At 45.2% G+C, this 12,552-nt stretch overlaps 1 protein-coding gene across 3 annotated transcripts in view; it reads left to right on the forward strand.

Annotated features, from left to right (window-relative positions):
• EFR3B (EFR3 homolog B) overlaps positions 1-12,552 on the forward strand; it is a 1,036,998-nt gene that overhangs the window by 571,205 nt on the left and 453,241 nt on the right. The gene's annotated exons all lie outside the window — the stretch shown is intronic.

Genomic DNA, 12,552 nt, shown 5'->3' on the forward strand with positions numbered 1-12,552 from the left:
ACATATTGCATTACAAATGCTATAGGTGTCACATTTGCGAAAGTTATAACTATTGGCATTGTAAATGACAAAGCTATTAATTTCGCTATTTTCAAAAACAAAACATAAATAAAAAATGTGTCATTTACAATACCAATAGCTCAAACTTTCCTAATGCGAGACCTATTTCATTGCAAATGCTTGTTCTCTAATGTGCTTCTCATCTTACTTGTACTTTTTGCACTTGTGATGTTTGACCCTTTTTTAGCCTCCTTTTCCTGAATGCTACTAATCTGGAATGCGTTCCGCATCATTTTTGCTACTTACTCCTGAAATACGTGCTTAAATCTACCTGCCTCTACCCTAGGTGTTACTGTACTCAAAAATCTCTCTGCCACCATACAAATGAAAATTCGCAATGAAAACATAAGGGCCTAGCAAACTTGAGCATATGAAAAAAGAGGACTTTTTTAGTTTTGTTACAAATGATGTAATTCTTTATCCATACCCGTGAATTTCGCATTTCTTTGGTATATAAACAATACTATCTCAACAACTTATTACTAATATGTCTTAAAGATTTTTTTGTTAATATACCCTAGAATCGTGAAATTCAGGATATGGATATAGTTATTACATCATTAGTCATAAAAATCAATGTCCTCTTTTTTCATATATTCAAGTTTGCTTGGCCCTATGTGTCCATTGTGAATTTTCATTTGTATAGTTGCCGGGAGTTTTTGAATACAATAATATTTTCCCTGCCCTTGGAACTGACATTAATAGCAGGGGTCCTTGTATTCACAGTTTTGCCCGTGGGCACTCCTTGGGTGAAGTGGGAACTCTCCTCGACTACTGTTCTGTGCCACCACTTTCAAGGTATGACCTTTGCGTCCAGCACTTGAGAACAATTGCACAGATTCAACACGTTTGTCAAACTACACTAGAATTGCACAACTACAGCAATGATGCAACTGAACAGCTGTGACTCTGGTACAGGACAGTAACACCACAACTGCAGCACTGCTGCAGCAACACCTAAACTTAGTTACTGCACAAACACAATAATAACACTGCACACATTTACAACATAAAACGTGCGTAACCACAACACAGCAGCTGCATAGCTACAAATGTACAACAGCACATCACCCCCAAACGCCACAATAACACCTCCAGTAGCATAACTACAAATCTGCTGTAAGTTTAGAACACCAAACTCCATTGGTACTCCTCAGATGGAATTATTAATTTTTAAACTTAGCTCTACCCCCAGGGAACAAAGGAAGGGTGCATTGGTGTACCGCCCACCGGGCCCGAGTGGGAATTTTTCTGTTGCACTTATTGAGGCCTTAGCACCGTTTGTACAAGAAAACCAGAACTTTCTTCTGGTAGGGGATTTTAATGTCCATAGTGAGTCAGAGAAGTGTATGGAGGCAAGAACCCTCCTAATGGACCTGGACTCTCTAGGATTGAAAAAGATCAATCATGGACCCACTCATGAGGCAGGTCAAACTTTGGATCTAGTCATGTCCAATTCATCTTTAACCAAATGTATGACACCCACCCAGGTAGAATGGACAGATCACTTCATCCTAAAGTTTTACACTGCTGTCATTGATAAGCCACGAATACAGATCGCCTTGGCTACCAAAAGGAGACCTTGGCATAAACTAACCACGGAAGCCTTCAGAGACCAGTATAAAGCTCCCCTGTTTAAAAACTCTACAGAAGATGTAATAACTAAGCTGAATAGGTTTGAGGAGACTTTTAGGGAAGCAATAAACATCACTATCCCGCAGAAAGTATACAAACCCCGCCTGGCTAATAGGCAAGAAATATGGTTCTCTGAGGATTTGAGATCGCTGAAACAAAAAACCAAAAAACTGGAAAAACTGTGGAGACCGTCTCGGAGGCTGGAAGATAAAGAACTTCACAGATCCTCCCTTAAGATGTACCATAAGGCCATTAGGGCTGCTCGAAAAAATCATATTGCAGCACAACTAACAGAGGCTGGGAAAGACTCTAAAGTATTGTATAATATCTTACAAACTTTTACCAGGCCAGTAGCCTGTGAGACTGCAGAGGTTGCCTCCCAAGGTTTGTGTGATGAGATCGCTCTATTCTTCATGAATAAGATAGATGCAATCTATGAAAGGATAATGGCTTCGAATACAGCTGCGGGAGCAGATAACAACATCTCTCAGACTAATGCAAAACAGGTGCAACCTATTCAATGCCTTACAAGCTTTCCCCCATCTCCTTAGAGGAGGTAACCTCACTGGTCACTCAAATTAAGAGTGGTAGCCCTCAGGACATCATCCCAGCCCGCATCATACCTAGGTTGGCAGAAGTTCTGGGGCCAGGAATCCAGAATCTAGTTAACCTCTCTCTTAGTACAGGGGAGGTTCCTATAGACTGGAAAAGGGCGCTAGTGAGACCGCTGAGGAAAAACACTGCTATTCCCTGGACGGAACTGGGTAATCTAAGACCCATCTCTCTCCTCCCCTTTTTGGGCAAAATTATAGAGAAATTTGTAAATCGACATTTGTCGAATTACATTGAACAAGTAGGTGGATTAGATTCTTCCCAGTCAGGTTTTAGGCCAAGACACAGCACCAAGACCACCTTGTTGTCAGTCGCAGACGATCTACACATGTTCCAGGATAAAGGCCATTCTGTTATTCTGGTTCTGTTGGATCTGTCTGCGGCGTTTGACACCGTGTCACACAACATCATGACCACCAGGCTAGCTAACATCGGCCTGGAAGATAAGGCTTGGCTGAGGAGTTTCCTGACAGACCGCACCCAAAGGGTCACCCTGGGTGCTTATCGGTCAGAGGAGTTAGGGATCTCTAAGGGGGTGCCACAGGGCTCTTGTTTGAGCCCTACCCTTTTTAACATCTATGTGGCCCCCCTAGCTAACATCATGAGGTCCCATGGTTTCATCCCAGTGTCATACGCGGATGACACCCAACTCCTCCTTCCTTTTAAAATCCTCACGGCTGAGGTTAGGAACTCCTTTGCTCAGGGGATGAAGGCAGTGACTCTCTGGATGGCATCTAACTTCCTGCAATGTAATGTTGCTAAGACGGAAGTGATGCTGTTCGGTGAGGCCAAACTTCTGTGGACCCCTGACTGGTGGCCTCAAGATCTTGGCCCAGTCCCCGAGCCCAAGCAGGTGGTGAAAAGCCTCGGCGTCCGATTGGACCAGGAGCTTTCCCTAAAACAACATGGCAACCAAGTGGTGGGTTCCTGTTTCCATATCATTGCGATGCTACGAAAAGTATTTCCTTTGCTGCCAGACTCTACTAGAAAAACCTTGGTGCAGGCTCTAGTATTGAGTCGCCTGGATTACTGCAATGGGCTACTACTGTCAGCAAATGAAGCAGTAATTTCCAGGCTTCAGGTGGTACAAAATACCGCTGCTCGCCTTGTTCTAAACCGGCCCCCTCGCACCCCCTCTAAACCCCTTCTGACCATGCTGCACTGGTTATCCATCAAACAGAGGGTGAAGTTCAAAACCTGCTGTATAATATACAAATGTTTACATGGGAAGGGCCCTGCTTACCTGTCCAATAAATTCTCCCTTTACACACCCACGCGCTCTCTGAGATCTAGCGAACAGGCCTTGCTGCGTGTACCTAGAGCAAAAAAAGCAAGACAAGGAGATAGAGCCCTTTCAGTTGCTGGCCCAACCCTATGGAATAGTCTCCCACTAACTTTGAGACTTTGTAAGGATCACCTCCCGTTTAGGAAACGATTAAAAACTTTCCTATTCCAAAACTGCTAGCATTCACTGCCAGCACTCGTTATTTGCATCATGGCTGCCAAAGGCACGGAGATACTCCTTCGGGAGTTGATCCCAGCGCGATACAAACACGCAAAATAAAAAATAAGAAAATTGTAACTATACCAAACGTCCTACTCATATTTGAACAAAAACAATAAAACTCCGCTTCCACTTCACATCTACAACACAATAGCATGAGAATTGCACACCCACCACAATATTGCAACTCAGTATCTGAAGCCCAATCATATACTTACATTAAAACTAGACGTCCTCAACATCACAACTGCACCCTTACAATTGTAGAACGATGTTAAAATTGTACACTTATAGCAAAGTTAGTGCCACAAAGCTACAAGATACAACTGCACAACCATCACTCCCCAACTGAAAAAGTACACCAGACCCTCACATGTGCATGGCATCAAAGTAATTGCATAACTGCAATGACGGTTGTGCTGTACAGTTGCAAAACAAGAACTGCACACCAATACCTCAGCTTCATACCCACCTCACTGCATATGCTCCCCCAACTTTACAACTACAACAATGTTACTGTAAAATTCAACCATTGGACTAGATTGTCCTTTTAACTACCCTTCACAACTATGCACTTAAAATAAATCCGATTTTTAACTATCAAAACAGTACCTCTTTACAGCCATCTACCTATAAATTCACAAGTACAATACATTGTTGCATACATTTAACATTGTAATTGCATAACCGTGACACCATAACTGAAAGCATCTTGGAACCCTGTCATTTACAACTCCACAATTACAACAGTGCAATTGCTCAACTATAGCATACACTCCTGTGCCAAGACTACAGTTGCAGAGTTCCACCAACACAGCTGCACAAGTACAACAACATTGTACCAAACACCTTCAATCACAGCACTACAATGCTAGAACTACTCAGATTATGATCTATGGCTTCACATGTATTGAGATTCTTTGCTTACCTCTCTGCAACAAAACAGGCAACATAGTTTCCCTGCTCCCCTTACCCGCCAAGTTCTCAAAAAAGCCATCAACTGACAACTCACAGAACACCTAGGGAAGAACATCATTCTGGACTTCTGCCAGTCTGGATTCCGCATTAACCACTGCACCAAAACCACCCTCATTGCCGCCACTGACGACATCAGAACCCTCCTCGACCGAGGTGAAATGGTGTCCCTGATCCTCCTCGACGTCTCAGCAGCGTTCGAACCGTATTCCACCACACCCTCATCAAGAGGCTTCACCTCATAGGAATCTAAGTAGGCGCCCTTAAATGGTCCACATCCTTCCTCACTGGGAGAATCCGCTTACCACCATTTACCTCAGAACCTTAGAACATCATATGTGGCATCCCTCAAGGCTCATCCCTCAGCCCTACACTGTTCAACTCCTCCATGATCCCCCTACCTAAAATCATCAGAAGCCATAGACTAGGCATCATATCTTACGACTACGACACTCAGCTCATCCTCTTGCACCCATCCACCTCCATGGCCAAATTCCATAGGTGCATTTAGTGGCAGCTCCTCTGCTAAGGTAGAGGCGCCTCGTCCCACTGCTTTGAAGCAGTGAAAGAAAGGAAAAATTAAATTATACTAACTTGTTGTTATTATCATTTTATTTTGTCTTGCTGCAGCAGCTTGGCAAGGTGGGGCTGCCTGCTCACAGATCCCGGCAGGTGGAGGAGTGGTGGGCATACAGAAGTACGCATGAAGCTTTGGAGCTAGTTTTCCAAGTGGGAAAAGGGCCAGAGTTGTTGTGCATGCTACTTCCTGGTGAAAGACAATGGTCTTTGCCCTATCCTGGATCTTGGTAACCTGAACTTCTTCCTTAACAAGGAAAAGTTCAAAATTCCGACCTTAGCTTAAGTTCTACTGGCTTTGGCCCTTGGAGCCTGAATGTTGTCCCTAGACTTGCAGGATGCATACTTCCACATCCCTATCTTGCAGTCTCATCGTACGTACTTGCAGTTTGTAATGGGCTCTGTGCACTACAAGTTTGTGATACTGCCCAAGACTCCATAAAGGTGATGGTGGTGGTTGCAGCCCACCTCAGATGGTAAGACACCACCCGTCTTTCCAAACATGGATAACTGGCCAGTTCCCCAGGATTGGTGTTTCGCTATCTGCAGTCGACAGCATCTGTGATGTTAGACCTTGGCTTTTTGATCAACAAGCCCTAATCTCACCTGTGGCCCTCCCAACGAATCCAGTTCATAGGGAGGTACTGAACACCAACCTTCTGCGCTCCTTTCCACCTGCACAGAAAGTGCAAGACATCCTGGAAATGACAATGTTCCAACCAGGCGTAACAATTTCAGTCCTGAGAGTCCTGTGGTTTCTAGGTCTGCTGGCTTCCTGCATTCTCCTAGTCACGTTCGCACATTGGCACACGAGGGCCCTGCAGTGGAGCCTCCACAGACAGTAGCTACAGTTTGGAGGAGACCTGATAGACTCCATCGTGATCTCCCTCAGCGCTGCTGCGGAATTGGCTTGGTGGACGAGGCAAAGTTGATGTACAGGTTGGCCTTCCCTCCTTTTCCAGTCGTAGCTCCTGTAATGATGGATGCCTTCACCTTGGGGTGAAGTGATCATCTGGAGGATCTGCAGATGAGAGGCCTCTGGTCTCTGGAGGAGTAGGTGCTGCACACCAGCCTGCTAGAATTGCAGCAATTAAACTGGCACTCAAAGACTTCCTTCTCTCCATTGTCAGTTAGTCCGTCCAGATCTTGACAGGCAACACAACGGTGATGTGATATGTCAGCAAGCAAGAGAGTAGGGTCTTACTTCCTTTGTTTGGAAGCGTTGAGGCTGTGGTCTTGGGAACACCACCAAGGAATCTGGCTCAACCCCCACCCCCAATCCCCTTCATTCCCCAAGTTCTGAGGGAGATTAACCAAGACCGTGCCCAAGTCATCCTCATTGACTCAGATTGGCCGGGAAGGGTGTGGTTTGCAGACCTGCTGAGCTTCTCCATGTATCCCCTGCTCCCCCTGCCATTTAGGCCGATTCTTCTCTCCCAGTCTGGGGGAATGGTTCTGCACCCCAGTCTCCTGGATCTCCACCTACATGCTTGGAGATTGAGTGGGGACAAGTGAGCTCTTTTCAGCTGCCACCAGAGGTGGTAGTCGTTATTTTATCTGCACATCGCTGCTCCAATAAGAAGCTGTATTCCGGCAGATGGGGCAACTTTTTGCATGGCGTGGGGACATTGGAGTGGATCCCTTACAGGCCACGTAATCCCATGTGCTAAAGTTTGCACTTTACTTAGCTCTGAGTGGATGTGCTGTTGACAATTTAATGGGTTATTTAGCCGCCTTGTCCACTTTCTGTTTTCTTCCGGATCAGCCATACCTGTGCATGTCTCTAGGGGTCATAAGTTTCCTCAAGTGCTTGACTAATCTTTTTCTTCCCACTCCCTTTGTGGTTTCTCGATGAGACTTGAATTTGATTCTTACATTTTTGATGGGGTTCCCGTTTGAGCCCCTTCACAGTTGTACCCTTTGTATGTTAACTATCAAAACTGTATTTTTGATTGCCATAACAGCTGCTCGGAGGGTCAGGGAGCTACAAGCCCTTAGATGTAGTCCTTCTTTCACAACTCTTATTCTAGACAAGTTGGTGTGTAAACCAGGGCTGCTTTCCTTTCCAAGGTGGTCACCCCCTTCCAACTTGCCCTATCCATCACCCTTCCCACTATTTACCCTCCCCCTCATCCCACAAAGGAGGAGAAGTGATTGCATATCCTAGATCCTAGTAGAGCGGTTAATTACTACCTTTATCGCACCAAAGAACGCAGATTGGATGATCAGCTTTTCATTGGTTACTGTGGTGCCAAAAAGAGGATAGCAGTTCAGAACAGAATGCTATCATGATGGATAATTCTCTGCATTAAAAAGCTTAAAATCAGGATCTCCTGTTGACCCCTGTCTGGCGAGGTTATTGGCATCCTCGGTTGAGGTTGTCATCGAGGAAGTGAATACCATCATTAATCTTTCCCTCCAGACAGCGGAGGTCCCTGAGGTGTGGAAGAAGGCAAAAATCTTGCCTCCTTTGAAAAAACAATCTCTTGACCCTCGCTGCCCAGTGAACTAAGGTTTGCGAGAAGGCCGTTAATAAACAGCTTACGGACGATGTGGAAAAGGAGGATCTGCTCCACCCGGCTCAATCGGGGTTCCAGCAGTCGCACAGCACGGAAACAGCTCTGGTCGAGGTGGCAGAGGCCATTTGGGATTGTTTGGACGCAGGCGGGAGGGCGGCACTTATTTTGCTTGACCTCTCTGCTGCGTTCGATATGGTCCCTCACTCTTAGCTTTTGTCACGCTTGGCTAGTATAGGGTTATCAGGTGCTGTGAGGGGATGGCTCCGCTCTTTCTTGAGGGGGCGGTCAGAACAGGTATGGATTCCTCCTTTTTCCTCTGCTCCACGGTCAGTTTCAACTGGTGTCCCGCAGGGCTCCTCCCTTAGTCCTCTTCTATTTAATATCTACATGACTCCCCTGCTATATCTAGCAGAGGCTTTGGGGGCTAAGGTGCTGGCCTATGCAGACGACACCCAGCTGCTTTTCACCTGGGCAAAAGGGGAAGATTCTGTGCTCCGGGCCCAACTTTGCCTGTCATCTATTTTTAAATGGATGGCAAAGGCACAGCTCAAATGTAATGAGGGGAAATCATAGATCTTACTCTTCGGCACATTTCCTCAAAATGTCAGAGAACGGCTCTGGCCCCCTGAGTTTTCATGTCCCACCTCTACTGGGCAGCCAGCTAAGAATCTCTGGGTCTGGTTTGATGAAGATCTTTCTTTCGTGGACCACATCAAGAAGTTCCTTACTGAAATCCTTTAGAAGTTTTTTTCCCCTCCTCCCCCCGGCGGCAAGGCAAACCATTACCTGCGCATTTATTCTGTCGTGGCTGGATTACGCGAACGCCCTTTTCGCCGGTATTCCTAGCTATCGGCTGAGGAGGCTTCAGGTGGTGCAGAATACTGCTGCCAGACTTCTATCGGGCCTGTCATCTAGAGATAGTGTCCATCTTCAGCTGCGACTGTATCAATGGCTGCCCCTGGCTGTTAGGGTGAAATATAAGATATTGGTCATGGCCCACTGGGCGCTTCACGGCCATGGCCCTATCTATCTTCAGAAGCACGTCTCTTTCTACACGCCCACGCGCTCTCTGCACTCTGCATCTTAATTTCTGGCCCGGGTCCCGCGTTTTAAGCATCAGAGGATAGGGGTTTGTCCCTTCTCAGTTAAAGCGGCAGTTGCTTGGAATGCCCTCCCGCTGGGTCTGCATACCATCCAGAACCTTGGCGTTTTTAAGAAAAAATTTAAGACACAGTTATTCAGGTAAACCCTCTGTTTATCCCTTTTTTGGTTCCGCACCGGGACACTCATGAGTAGCTGAGCGCGTTATAAATTCTCCTAACATAACATAACATAACATAACATAACATTAAAGCTTGCTATGCCTTGGCCAAGAAAGAACAGCCTGAAGGGATTTGTGTTCATTCCCCCGAGGAAAATCTACACTTCTGCTCTTGCGTGGGGGTTCCGATTGTGGATATTTGCAAAGCGTCAATCTGGGCTTCCCTGCACACATTTGCTAAACACTAATGTCTCAACTCCGAAGCGAGGGAATGGTCCCTTAACCAGGTTGGTTATACCGGACTTCCTCGTATAATCATCCATCCACCCTATCCTCCAATTACCCTATTAAAAAAAGAAGTAAAAATGGTACTACTGAATAGTCTCCTTCCTCTCTGATGCGATTAACGGTACCACCTTGAATATTTTTTTTTTACTCTACCAATGTTTGCTCTTGCCAGTCTTCACTTCAACACAACTAAGAGGCATTCTACATTACATAGCCCAGCTAGTTTTGCATCGTGATCACCAAGTGTCTCTTTGTAATATTTGTGCATACTATGTTATTTCCATTGTATAGCGCTCTGATATTACTCTGTGACTCTATATAGTACTCCTTGTACATTTTTTCTCTGTACAGCGCTCTGATACTAGAATTGGTCATGTTCGCACTATATAAAACTCCGAAAATAAATATATAAATCAAATAAACCCTCCTCCGAGATTGGGTATTGCTTGGAATCTGTTCTACAGGCGAGGAATCTGCAGGTTTAAGTATCCATCAAAAAAAGTTACTTAAATGTGGAAGCGATCTTTCTGATGGACACTTTATCTGGCTACACACTACTCAATGACCCACCCACCTCCCCATTTGATGGATGATTACTACACACCAATTGATAAGATCCCCTTCTACTTTCTTTTGGAACTGCTAAAGGTTTTCGGTGATGTCATTCTTTTGCCTCACCGTGAAGGCTTGGACAAAACAGAGGGTTACTGACGTGGATATGCCAAGGCGGTTGCTATAGGGGCTTGGGGGTATCATCTGGCGTCACTTCCAGGGCTGACCCAGGCCAGCGCCCTCTACTGGTGACTTCAAAGCTTTGAAGTTTCCGGATCCAGTCTCAACCTGGGGTTATTTTACAGGTGAGAAATCTGCAGGTGGACAGAGTATCCAACTGGAATATCGTTACCACAGGTAAGTAACTTTTTGATTTTTTGAGTGCCTACAAAAAATATGTTTTTGGAAAAACTCACTCGTGATCACATGATATAATGCATAATCCAAAATTTGCAGTAGCAGAAACAACCTTGCTTCCTAAAGTCCAGGTTTATCAGTACATTTTAAAAGGCATGTTTTTCTACCACTTCAGTTTCTGTTTATTGCATTTTTTATTGTCCAGTGATGCGATGCAGGGTCAGTACACAACGATAACATATTGCAAAGCACGGCTTGATAGTTGGCTTGGGGGTATTTCTGGTTTTTATTAAAATTAAAAATCCTACATGACTCTGAGATCAGAAGAGTCAGGCAGATGTAGAACCAGAGTTCCCTGAAATGATAATTTTTCAAAGCAATTTTGCAAGCAAAAGTTACTTTTGGAACTGCTGCAAGCAAACATTAACTTGGTGTTTCGAAATCTGGTAAAGAATCATTCTCCTACCACCTGACCAGAGTCGGTCTGGAAAACAAAATCGGCCCTGGCACAAATGTTCAAAGCAGCCCTACACTGCAGGAGCTTGCGACTGGAATGAAGATGGCTTTGGATGATTGGGCCATGGCAGCCGCCTTGCTAAACAGAATAGCCCCCTACCCTGCAGTCTACCTCGAAAATGCTAGAGTGGCTGAATGGCCAGCCGAATCCTTCACGTCACTCAAACCTTATATTTGAGCATTCTTAGGTCCAGGTAGGAGCTCCCACAGTTCTCCATTGAAAACATATGTGCCATCCCTGGACGCTCACTGTCATGCACAGAGCACTCACGGGTTGTCATATATCACTCACTCTTCGTCGTGTAGAGCTCGCCAGCAGCGACAGCAAATGTGTGCTTCCACTCTGTTCCCTCGCGCTCTTAGCCTGTTCCAGTCCCTTCACTTGCACCAATCTGGAGGGTGGTGGGTTTCATGTGTGGTTGTGAAAAATGGTGACTACCATCCAGTACATGTTCTCAGTCCCAGGAGACATTACCTGGTTACCTTTTAATCACGACTGCCGGTATATGCCTTACAGTGTGCTGTGTAATGAAAGCTATGACGGCACATCTGTCTTTCAAACACCTTTATCAATCCCAACGCTAAGCGCTGCCCCTCAAACACGTATAGAATCACTTTTCACACATGATCAAAACAAAGACAACATCCTGTCATCCACACACCCTGTACGGTATATCTTTCTATTTGTGACGACGAGCGCTGCAATACTGCAGGTAGGGGTAGTAAGCGCTGTATAAATGCTACTGTGCAATAGGTTAAGCAGTAACCATATCCTAATGCCTGCTGGGAGCCTGCTCTATGGAGTCAGAAGCTTCCTGTTCCTCTGGTATGTAAACAGTGCTGGGGCTGAGCTTCATTGTGTCATAACACTTCCGGTCTGCTCCCTTGATCTGTTGAGTTCTTTGTTCCTGGTCTAGCTGCCACCCCAGTTTTGCATCTCCACAGATTTTGTTGCAGTTCTTCAGCTCCAGTAATTTGGTCTCCAGTTCTTCCACCTCCATCCATGCATGTTAATGCTTTGTAACCTTCGACTCAGTAATTCCATCTTGAAGATATGACTGCATTTCAGGTTCTTTGCTGCGGAAACCAATGACACGGCTTTCCTCAGAGCATGCTTCTCTAACCTGTGGTGCTACCAGGACTGGCAGCATGGCTTCCAGAAGGGCTCTGCTTACTTCAGACTCATGGAAGGAGGTGAATAATAGACCACAGAGTCAATTCTGTGGCAAGTGGGATTGGATCCTAAAGCCAATTAGTTACACACGTCTCTGCAACAGGCACATAAAGCTATTTTAATGGGATTGCAACCTAGACGCTGCAGTGGGTATAGTCACCCATTCAGCAGCCTGAGTAGAATTAGGATTTGTTATCTGAAAAAAAGCACCTTGCAAGGATTGGCACCTGTGAAATTAAAGCAGTGTTGTGAGATTTCTGAAGGAAGTGTGAGACCTGCAGGAGAACAAAGTAGGGGGGAGGGAAACAGAGGACTTGCAGTGGTAGGAACTGCAGTTTAACCACAGAGTTATAAAAAAACTTGAGTGATAACATTTTGTATTTAAAGCAAAAGTGAGGCCTGAATGCCATTTTGTTGGAATTGGGATAGGAACTGATTAATGTAAAACCTTTCCTGATGACAATTAGCATTGAGATGTTAATCCTGAATGGACAGCACTGTTTTCGTGTTGTATTTTCTTTTT

The sequence above is a fragment of the Lissotriton vulgaris genome, chromosome 6 (assembly GCF_964263255.1).
Source record: "Lissotriton vulgaris chromosome 6, aLisVul1.2, whole genome shotgun sequence".
NCBI classification, from domain to species: Eukaryota; Metazoa; Chordata; class Amphibia; order Caudata; family Salamandridae; genus Lissotriton; species Lissotriton vulgaris.